This window comes from Astatotilapia calliptera, chromosome 5 (assembly GCF_964374335.1).
Source record: "Astatotilapia calliptera chromosome 5, fAstCal68.1, whole genome shotgun sequence".
NCBI classification, from domain to species: domain Eukaryota; kingdom Metazoa; phylum Chordata; class Actinopteri; order Cichliformes; family Cichlidae; genus Astatotilapia; species Astatotilapia calliptera.
The window spans coordinates 3,140,243-3,152,266 of NC_137426.1; positions in this window are offsets into that span (position 1 = coordinate 3,140,243).

Genomic DNA, 12,024 nt, shown 5'->3' on the forward strand with positions numbered 1-12,024 from the left:
AAGACAACCATCAACCTTCCCAGGAAAGTCTGACCATGCAATCCTCAAAGAAAATGCAAAAAACCCAAGATCTCCATCTCAGACTCTACAGGCCTCAGTTAGCATGTTATATATTAAAGTTCCTGGCAACACAATTAGAAAAAGACTGAACAATTATACCTTGTTTGGTAGGATTGTTAGGAGAAAGCAACTTTTTACTAAAACAACATGTCTTAGGTTTTCAAAGTTGCATTTGAACAAATGTCAGTGTCAGTGAGATTAAAGTTGTTCGAACAAGTCTTTGTCTATTAATAATATGTTGAGACATAACACTGGACATAAATGTCGGTGACATCGTCAAAAAAGGACTCACCTGGTATGTTTTCCATTGTTCTGTCCTTTAACCTTTTAAAACGCAGAGGTTTTATGCGACCCAAAATTTACATGGAAAAACTGATACATAAACATACTGTGTATTTCCATGTTGACCGGAGGCATCGATATAGTCATATTATATGTCGTTTGAAAGCTCAGGTCTTCGATTTGTAGTATATTCATAGATTTTGCTGATTAATTTACGATATTAAAATAGTTACGTCTTAATTTCTGGCTGTAAACAGATAGCAACTTACTCCTGGCCGGTCGCACCACCGTTACAAAAGAAGTTAGATGGGCTAAAAACAGGCTTTTAAAGACAAACACTTGGTCGTTCGAAAGAAAAAAGCTCCAGATTACCTTTAGCTCATTTAAGTTCGACTCGGAGTTAAAAAAATGACTCCCCAAAACTGAAATTATTCTGTCAGTAAGATTTGTCGGAGCTACCGAAAACGTTCAATACAACTACGTTAAAACCAATTTTTAAGTATTGATGAATAATTTTACCAATAAGCTTCGATATTTTTAAAACCTCTACGCGTCCACGAGCAAAATTAACCAACCAGGATCTTTCTCTGACGTAACGTGACGCACTCACGAGACCTTTAATTCAATCAGCCAATCAGAGAAAAACATCTATACATTCGCCGATGGGTGTTTGATTGACAGCTACTGTCATCCAATAGAAGGTCAACCCAGTCAAACTACTCTCGTTTTGAAGACGGGAAAATCACCTGTCTGACCATATATGGAAGTTAACGTATTTAGCCTCGCTGTTGCAATAGAACGAAAATAAATAATAGAAAACAATTTTATTTGTCGAAAAAGACCCGAATAAATTATAACAAATGTGTAAATCTTTATTTAATTATTAAGGAGATCATTTTGTAGTTGAATCCAGCATTTAAAAACATGTGAAATGTAAAAAAAAGAAAATTAATCCTCATAATTTTTTAACTTTGGAGAGATTTTTGTGGATTTTTGAATTAATTTCTTAGTGATGCTCTGTTTTGCACTTTGAACTAAACTCTGTAATATCTTAGAGCCAATTTTCTGTATCAGATTTAAACCTGGCACATTTATTTGAGACAAAATTTAGATTACATCCTGTAAATTTCAGCCTCCTAGCCCTCATAATGACTGATTAACTGTCATTACACATATGAAGTAAAAACCTAAAAATAACAAGGCTTCCGTCAATACCTGTATAATCCTCAAACAAATGATCTATGTTGGAGCTAGGGGTAAAACTAACAGACTATATTAAATATCACAGATTTTAGTTAACAGTAGTCAAACAATCAGGTATCAGCTATTTATGGTTTGGAAATAATTTACAAGTTTATTCTGATAGTTACAGACATGCATAAATGCACATGACTGTGAGAGGCTCTAACAAGTTAATATTGGCTCTGAAAGAGAAAACAGACACATGTGTTAACTGTGACTGCTTCCATCAACTCAGCAGTCAGATAAAACTGATGAAAAATAAACTCCAAAGTGTAAACCTGCCATATTAGACTTATTTTTAAAATCATTAACTAAAAAAGAAGTCACAGTCACAAATTAAAAAAAAAATCCTAATACATTTAAACTGAAGGCTGGTTTATGGTGGTGAATGGTTTATGATCAAACAGTGAGTCACACATTGAACAGCTATGCATGTGAATATTTATTCAGTGTTTATATCTGCATTCACTCCAATTTTATTTTCTTTAGTGAAAAGTCAATGGACACCTCAGATTTTTGATAAGTCAACAGGTGCGGGACCAACATGGAGATGGGAAGGTCTCAGGGTTCCAAAAGTACCCCATAAATGCTATTCCTAACCTCTTTTTCCAGGAAAGGTGGGTGGGAGACCTGACAAGGAGTTAGGAAAAGAGAAGAGAAAAAGAGTAGAAAGAAAGGTGTGCTAACAGTGGGAACAACCTCACACTAATCTGTCCTTAGTGATGTGGCGCTGGATGTCTGCTGTGTTGAAACTGCAATTTGAGATGGACTAAAAGCTGAGTATCTTAATTCAGCACCATGTGTCCTAACTCTGATGTTATGTAAAAGGCACATAAACAAGAACAGCCTGTGAAAAATATCCCTTAATTACAAAGATTAGAATTTTAAAGAAGGAACATTTAGGGTCAGATTTATGAATGTCTGCTGCCTGCTGCAGAACAAAATCTTTTGACATTGAAGAGCGGCTGGATTTCCCTTCCCATCTGTGGCATACAATTATGGCAAAATACACAAAAATCATGTCTTCTGCCTGTTGTGTTCTCTTTTTTGTTGGAGATGTTATGTGATCTGATGGCGCGGTGCCAAAACTCTGTCTTAAAACTCTTCACTCAGTTATCACACTGAGGGTTCAGAAGAAACCCCCACTTATTTCTGCTCATCAACATTACTGTGATTTTACTCAAACACAGCAGAAATGAACTGAACTGGGTTGTCGATTTCTTCTGTAGCAGGCAATATACAAAGGGATTTCTCTCTGCTGAAGCTTTGTAATTAAATCATAAGCCTTTGTTCGTATATCACCCTGCGACTGCGGCATAGCAATAATTTGCCCATCATCCAACCATCCTTCACTTTTCCTAGATGGCCTGAAGTAAAAATGCATTTATGATAATCCTAAAATTAGCAATAAAGCACAGAACATATAGAAAGTATTTTAAAAATAATAATCGGGCTATTTCTAAAAGCACTCACCAACAACAAGCTCAACTTTGAATATTTTTCTGCTTTTTGGAAAAAAACAGGTGTAGTTTCCTTTGTCCTCCCGCTTAGTTTCTTTTATTCTTATGGATGCATTGCCGTGCTTCAGCTCTTCTGGAAAATGTGATACTCGAAGTCTGAACTGCTCATTTTGATCTGTGAGGACATTATTGTCATGGGAACCATTATTATACGTGAACACCTGAACTGTGCCTTCTTTCTTCCAGTCAAACACTATTGACTCAATGTTCTCATTGGTGCTGAGGGAACAGGGCAAAATGGCATCATCATCTTCTTTCACAATCACAGATGTCACTGAAACACAAAAGACTTAAACAGTGAGCTCACACACAGAGTGATGAATATACACTGAAAGTCAGGTATAAGAAGAAAACTGGCTTAAAGCAAAGCTTTTCAAACAATTTTGTCATGTTTCAGAAAGTTTTAAAAAATCCAAGTTTGATTTTATAAGACATGAACATTAAAACTCCAAGTTCAGTTCGACAGAAAAACAGTCACAACATCTGTAATCCCTCCTTTATGTTTTCTGTATGAAAATCATGTTTATTTACTGTAGCTCCCCTTCACATTGCCTACATTATTCTTCTTTGGATAACCTTACCTTTTTTTTCTTACCTCTGGCAGTTTACCATTTACCTTTGTACCATTTCAAGCTAATTATTAGACTTGAACGACTTGAATTGCAATAAATAGACACTGGGGTGTTCGAGAACCTCGAAGACTTTTGGATATACATCAGATAGTACAAGTAAAATGTTTCTGCATTCCGCTCTGCCAACAAACCTTTCCAGAAAAAGCCTCTATGAGTGGAGTGAAAAACATCACGTAAACATTATCGTGTTAAAATTAAGTTAATGAGGAATATGTACTAGCTTCTGTCTTAAGTTATTTTTGTAAAGGTCATATCGAACGTTCTTAAAGCTACATGGACAGATTTTGAAATAATTTCTGGTTCATTGCAAACTTTAGATTTTGCATTTGAGGGAAGAATTAATAGGTTACAAATCATCATTATATTCATCGATATATTTCCTTACCCGGTTAATATAATCTTTCTCTATCTCTTCCTCACTGTGTCACCCCTTCTGCACCTGTCTACGGATAGTACTATAAACAGCCTCCTATTACTGTGAGGCCTGGTTACTAGTTGTAGCTAGGACTGCTGTTCGCGGTGCAGCAGAAGTCTGACAACTAACAAGTCGGTTAGTTTGACACATTTTGCTGCTGCATCTCTCACAGCTTTTCACTTGTATTTGTCCATGTTTATTAAACACTACTTCTACACTAATGTCTGTATTAGTAGAAGTAGTGGATATTTGTTTCTGAATGAATGTCATATTCAGCCATAAACAAATGACACGCAGTCTCCGGGAAAGAAAGGAAGCAGCACACTAACAAAGACGCCACACCTACACCTTAAACCACCTTAAAATGTTTCATTGTTGAACATGCCGTACATTAATCCTCTCTCTCTCTCGTTATTTCAACACTAAAATGCGGCTGCGTTAAAAGCTGATGTCACAGGTGTAGACTCCGCAGTCATCCACCCACTAACGCAGCAGCCTGAGCAGCGTTAAAGCTCCATCCGCTGCTGTGAAACATGACAGCGCCTGCACACATGATCAGTCTAAATCAATGAGTTTCTTACCGGATTCAGCAGCAAACGTCAGTCCGGACAAAGTCAGGAAACAGAAGCTCAGAAACAGAAGTGGTGGAAGCTCCATGTCTGCAGAAACCCTCTGAGGATCAAACGTTATATCTCTTTAATAAAACGGAGCGCGGAGCCACTCCTCCAAGCGCACTGACGCGCTCCAAAACACATTGAGTTTCTATTCTCTTAAAGTAGTAAACCATAACTGCACTTCCGGTGGCTTTGTGAAAGACAGAGAAGACTGACGGGATTAATGAAATAAATGACTGGTTTCCTGGAATAATGAGGAAACATTAAAAAAAAAAGAAAAGTAAAGAAAAAGAAATGCTCATGGCTTCCATTTTGGATTTAATTCAAATTTTAATTTTCCATCCATCCTCTTCTGTCCGGGTCGCTGGGAGGTTTTGATGTGTGTGCCCCACTAACTGCCTGTCAGCAAGGGCAAACCTGCCTCGTTGTCAGGATCCTGGGTCTCCTGACCCAGCGTTTTTTAGTTCTTTGTGATTTTTGTATTTTTTACTCGTGTGATTTATTCTATGGTTTCTAGTTTTGATCCCTTGCCCCTCATGTTTCTCTGTGCTCCCTCTGTTCTGTTTCTTGGTCTGTGTCTTCGCATGTTTTGAGTTTCTTGTGTTTTCTGTCACTCTGTATTGTGAATTATGTTCTCATGGTTGGTCTTTTGTTACTCCCTCTAGTCTAGTTTCTTGTGTTCCAGGATTTCCCTCTGTGTATTATTTATCATTTTTGGTCATTTGCCTTATGGTTATGTCTCTGTGTTTCTTAGTTGCTCTGTCTCCACCATGACAAGCTCGCGTCTCTGTGTTATACTTCCTATTTTACTTTGAAGGTCTGTGAATAGTGCTTTACTAGTCCCTAAGGACCCCAAAGCCATCGAGCCATCCAGTCATCCACACACACATTCACACTTTTTTGACGGGGCTCCCACAAAAACACAAAGCAGAGTTTGACGCATCGCCAAATAGGCTTCCAATCCAACTTTCTTCCAAGCCAAAGGCAACATATGATGAAGCTTATGTTGCCTTTGGCTTCACTTGCACAACAGCTGTTGTTTCAAGGCAGGTATCCCTGAGGCAAAATCACAGACAAACAGTAGGCTATCCCACATGCTTGATTTGATTAAATGGTAAAATGGCCTGTATTTATATAGCGCTTTACTAGTCCCTAAGGACCCCAAAGCGCTTTACATATCCAGTCATCCACCCATTCACACACACATTCACACACTGGTGATGGCAGCTACATTGTAGCCACAGCCACCCTGGGGCGCACTGACAGAGGCGAGGCTGCCGGACACTGGCGCCACCGGGCCCTCTGACCACCACCAGTAGGCAACGGGTGAAGTGTCTTACCCAAGGACACAACGACCGAGACTGTCCGAGCCGGGGATTAGTTCACAAACACTTCTTATAACAACTAACTGGTCCTGAAACTTTGTAGGTTTTAGTTCTTTATACAATAAAGTTACAGGAGGATAAAAATAATTATCAGGCAAAATGTCCTTTGTTTGTTAAAATAACCCTGTCCAATATGAAGTGTGAACTATACGTATATAATTTTATGGTTATGTAACGACGCTCATTTTTCACTTTTTCACAAAACAAAAGCATTTGTTTGGGAACCACTGTTTTACTGTAACACTGAGGGCACAATGACTCACCAACTGGTGAAGAAGACACAAATATAAAAAAATAAACAGCACCCCAAGAGTACCAAAGAGCTGAGGAGACATCTCAGTGACAAGTGTGTGCCCACCCCAGCAGAAGGAGGGAGGCCTCAGACGGAGCCCTCACAGCCAAAGACCAAGAACCCCACAGAACCACAGGCAGCCAGAGGCCCGACCCAGGAGCTGAGAACTGCACCTGGGATGTTGATGCAGTTCCACTAATGATGATACACTGCTGAAGACATGACATTAAGTTTAAAGCTAATCCTAAAAACTTCAACCTCTTTGCCTTTTTTTTTCTTTGTCATTCAAGAAAAACTGCAGCAGCTGCTGAAAAAGTTTCTCTCACACTTTAGAATGAAAGGGAAAGTAGAGTTTAATCTAAACTTTAATGATCTGTTGGATCAACATTTGCTTTCTTATGTTAAGATAGTACATTTGAATTGATGATGTGATTGCTCAGATGAGTATTTCATTTCTCTTTAGTTTCTGTCCTCGGGTATTTTGTGTATGACAGAGTAACTGTTTACAACATCTCAGAGCTCAGCCTCTCAGGATTAAACCACATTAAATTTCTTTGTGTTAATTTCTCAGCAGATTGATGAAATCCAATCTGACAGCATCAATATGGGGAACAATTTATTCTGCAGTAAATTGTTGTGATTTTAATTTGACCTGTTGATATTTTAAAACTAATTATTGATTATTTTTTAAACTGTATTCATTTTTAAAAATTCTTTAGAGAATAAATTAGTTTAACTAATAACTAGTAGGAAATGTAAAAGTACAAACAAGAATAGAGCACTTCGCTCTCACACTGCAGGCCTACTTGTTGTTTCTAGAGTATTTAAAAGTAGAATGGGAGGCAGAGGCTTCAGTTTTCAGGCCCCTCTTCTGTGGAACCAGCTTCCAGTTTGGATTCAGGAGACAGACACTATCTCTACTTTCAAGATTAGGCTTCAGGAGTTGGCCGTCCGACTGCGGTCTGGAGTGTGGGGCCTCCCTGCTGCTGCGGAGTCGGGGCGGTCTGCCTCCTCCCACCGCAGGGAAAAGGGTAACACCACCTGGGTCTGGGTGCAGTTCCCCCCCCTCCAGGGGCAAGGGTACCTAGACCCGGTTCGTAGAGTACGATTGGGGAGTGTGATCATGTGTACAGCGTCTCTTTATGTCTGTCTCCACGTTGGTTGAGTGTGGAGTAAGTGCATATGAGAGCATGAGGGTGGGAATGGATGTTTGTGTCTGTGTGTGCCTGTATGTCTGTGTCTATATGTCAGGTTGGGTATCAGACGCCACCTCTCTGGGGACATCTCAGACCCTCCAAGGTTTGGAGGCCTATCTCCCCCCACCACCACTTCCCCTGCCAGTGGCGGACTCCCTCAGGTGTCAGTGCGTTGGTGGTTCTTTGTGTCCGGGGATGGGCATCCAGGTACACACCGGCTCACTCCTTGGCGGCCGCTTATCGGGGCCTGGAGCCTGGGGCTCGCTCGGTCCACTTCGGAGGTGGGGTGCCCCCGGCCTCTCGGCCTGGGGCTCGGTCACTCAGCCACGGCTGGCTGCCGGCGGAGCTCACGAGTGCGTCACTGCAACTCCCCCTGGCTTCTGCTCCGCGGCTGCTGAGTGAGCCCTCATCTGGGACTCTCCTCAGCTCTTACTGGAACAGTGGCGCAGCTGCCCCTCTGTTGGTCTTCCTTGGTCTCTTGTGTTCTGGGGGCCTCTGGATGTCTGGAGTTTTGATCTCCTCCATACCTGCTTCATGCCCTGGAGGACGGGGCTGTGGCCCCCCCACACTCCCTAGCAGATTGTTACATGAAGGAACCTTTTAAATACAAGCGCGTCCATGCTCACAGGTGTACACACGGGTGATTTTGTTTTTTGCCCTTCTCCCCTGTCCCTCTTCTCAGCTGTTTCTCTTTCCCTCTTTCTTTCTCCCCTTCTTTCCCCCAGTCAAGTCTGTCCCGTATTCAGCAAGTGAAAATAAAATAAACAATAAAAGGTTAATCAAAAAAAAAAAAAAAAAAAAGATTAGGCTTCAAACTTTGGGCTGGATCAGCTGACCCTGAATCCTCCCTCAGTTAGGTCTAGGCTGCTGGGAGATTCCCATGATGCACTAACTGTTTCTTCTTCACTCACCTTTTTTCACAACTGTGTTCATTCATTACTTATTATTAATCTGGCTCTCTCCCACAGTGTGTCTTTGTTCTGTCTTCCTCCGCTGTCCCCTGATCAGTCATGGCAGATAGCCGTCCCCTCTGCCTGTCATACAGCACAGTGGGCATAGCTTAAGGAGTCAAAGAAAATTTCCTCCCTAAAGCATCAACTTGCTTCAAGTGTTTCCAACATGCGGAACATTTAGAAGAAGAATTATTCTCCTCGTCAGGTGCCAACAGGAGAAATTAAGTAGTATCAAGTGCTAAAACACATCACACTTCTACAAGAACTGAAATAATAATCCAACATTATTAAAAGCTGAACACTAACATTAACACTCAGAGGAGTCTTTGCACTGCTGTTGCTCAACTAATTTTTTACTAGGAAAAATCAGTAATAACAGTGTTTGGGTCACAGTGCAGTTTCACACTGCAGCACTGCCCAGTCCTGTTCCATCATGTATGTTTGCAGATCAAGAAACAAAAAATTAAACACATGAAAAACTAAAAACCAGGAAGAAAAGAGAAAGAGAGAAATGATTTAAAAGATAAGTTTGAATGATATGCTATATTCTATGTGTTTCTGAAGAAAAACCTCAAACCCACACAATAAGTCAGAGTGCACCCTCAGGCTGATCTTTAGACACATCAAACACACAAACAGGAAGTGTTGCAACACGTTTTTGTACTGCAAGTGCAGACACAGCACTGAGGAAACCAAACATTAACACAGCTTCAGAGGTAAAACCTCTACAGTCCCAGGAGTCGTTGCACTTTCTGAAGAAAAATCAGTAATCACAGTGTTGGCTGGCAGTGCAGTCACACACTGCAGCAGTGCCCAGCCCTGCTTCAACAGGTATGAAGGAAAGAGAAAGAGACAGCTGTTGCCACATCAACAGTTTAGTGATTAGAATGAAGATCTGACCTAAACTCTAAAGAAACATAAACTCACCGTTAGAGCGAGAAACATCTGGTTACAGCAGGATTTACAATCAATGATATTAGGAAATCCAAAATGATAAAACAACAACATCCAGGTCAATAAGGAAGAACACAAATTATTGAGACAGAATTCAGTTATTTCTGGTGATTACACTTCAATGAGCCATCGTAGCAGAATGGACCCCCAACAGAGAACAGATTAGGACAAGTTATAGTTTCTGAAATCAATGAGCAGACAGACAAGGAAAGTAAAATAAAAGTACATCAAATGTTATTTATTTAGAACCTTTGAAGATAAACAAAGTACTTAAAAACAAAATGTTAGAACATAAAAACAAAAGTTAACCAATAACAAGTTTAAAAAGAAGATTTTAAAGTGTTTTTGGAAAGAGTCCACTTAGTCCACAGACTTCAAGCTCAAAGGGAGAGATTTCTGGGGTCTGGGGGCCACTGTGGCACAAGATCTGCTTTCATTAGTTTGTATGATACACAGATCACATGACCTCAGGGACTTGGGGACATCCAGATGTAAAGGTTCAGTTATGGATGCTGGTGTTCGTCCATGCAGAGCTCAAAAGATCGAAATCTGAATTTTCAAGTTGACTCTTGGGGGCGATCGTGGCTCAAGAGTTGGGAGTTCGCCTTGTAATCGGAAGGTTGCTGGTTCGAGCCCCGGCTTGGACAGTCTCGGTCGTTGTGTCCTTGGGCAAGACACTTCACCCGTTGCCTACTGGTGGTGGTCAGAGGGCCCGGTGGCGCCAGTGTCCGGCAGCCTCACCTCTGTCAGTGCGCCCCAGGGTGGCTGTGGCTACAATGTAGCTGCCATCACCAGTGTGTGAATGTGTGGATGACTGGATATGTAAAGCGCTTTGGGGTCCTTAGGGACTAGTAAAGCGCTGTTTGGCATAAGTGTAGTTAGAAGCAGCAATATTAATGTGGTTTTATTTTATAAGTGATAAACACAAGAGAGAATCAGTGATTTGAAATAAACTTTAAAAGGTAAATATTTACTCTCCCCTCACCACACTCCATCCCCTCAGGGGTCGGTGTGTTGGTGGTTCTTGGTGTCCGGCTCACTCCCGGTGGCTGCTTGGTGGGGCCTGGCTCCTGTGGCTCGGTCAGGCCCCTTCCGGGGGGTGGGGGGCCATCAGGCCTCTGGCCTCTGAGCCTGGGGCTCGGGCCACTCTGTCAGATTGGCAGAGCCCGCGGGCACATCACTGCAGCCCCCTGTGGCTTTTGCACCACGGCTGCTGGGTGACCCCTCATCTGGGGCTCTTTTCACCTCTTCCCAGGAGGGTGGCACGGATGCCCCTCCAATGGTCTTCTTGGGCTCTCGCACTCTGGGGCCTCTGGAAGTCTGGGGCCTGATCTCCTCCATACCTGCTTCATGCTCTGGGGGACGGGGCTATTACTCCCCACACCCCCTAGCACATAGGTGTCAAACTTTGGCCCGCGGGCCAAATTTGGCCCGCAACCTACTTACATTTGGCCCGCGAAGCCATACCAAATTACTATCAGAGCTGGCCTACTGGTATTATACAGCTAATATATATATTGTTTAGTATTAAGCTTTGCTTGTTCCATATTCAGTTTTTTAGCAAAAATGTGTTTGAGTCCATAAGAAAAGATTCATCTGGAGGAATAAATATATTTCAATAAATATTAACGTTAGCCCGCGACTTTGTTCCAGTTTTGAATTTTGGCCCACTGTGTATTTGAGTTTGACACCCCTGCCCTAGCAGATCGCTACATGGAGAAACTTTTTTAATACAAGCGCGCTGATCCACACAGGTGTTCACAGACACAAACCACACCTTTCTTGGCTGCTACCTCAAAGCACTTTGTGCCCTGTTGGTCTTGCGTGCTGCACAATAACATTTAATATTTACTGTTATTTACACTTAGCTAGATTATTGCGATGGTGTTGTGTTTTTATGCTGCTCTCTTTTTTGCTTCTTTTCTCTTCTTCCTTTTCTTCTCTCAACAGGTGATCCAGGTGATTTTTTTAAGTGTCCTTTCTCAAGGATCATCTCAGGCAAGGCCGTGATGATTAGTAAAGTAAATCCGTTGGGGATCTTTCTTGGCCTTCAGACAACAATTCTGATGGCTGAAGAACCAAACGGGACAGGCAAAAAATAAAAATAAAAGAACAATTACTCTGTGTAATTTTAATAGTGATGTGAACATGGAATGTTGTGAGTTCGATGGTTCCTAACCTGTCATGGATCTGATGTGATGAGTTGGGACTTTCTATTTGTAATTGTTATCAAGTATTCTGTGGATTCTTAGTTTGCCTTTCATGTTCTGTTTTAGAGCTTTCATTTATTACAGGGGTGTCCAACTCCAGGCCTCGAGGGCCGGTGTCCTGCAGGTTTTAGATAACACCCTGGGTCAACACACCTGAATCAAATGATTAGTTCATTACCAGGCTTCTGGAGAACTTCAAGACATGTTGAGAAGGTCATTTAGCCATTTGAATCAGCTGTTTTAGTTCAACGACATCTAAAACCTGCAGG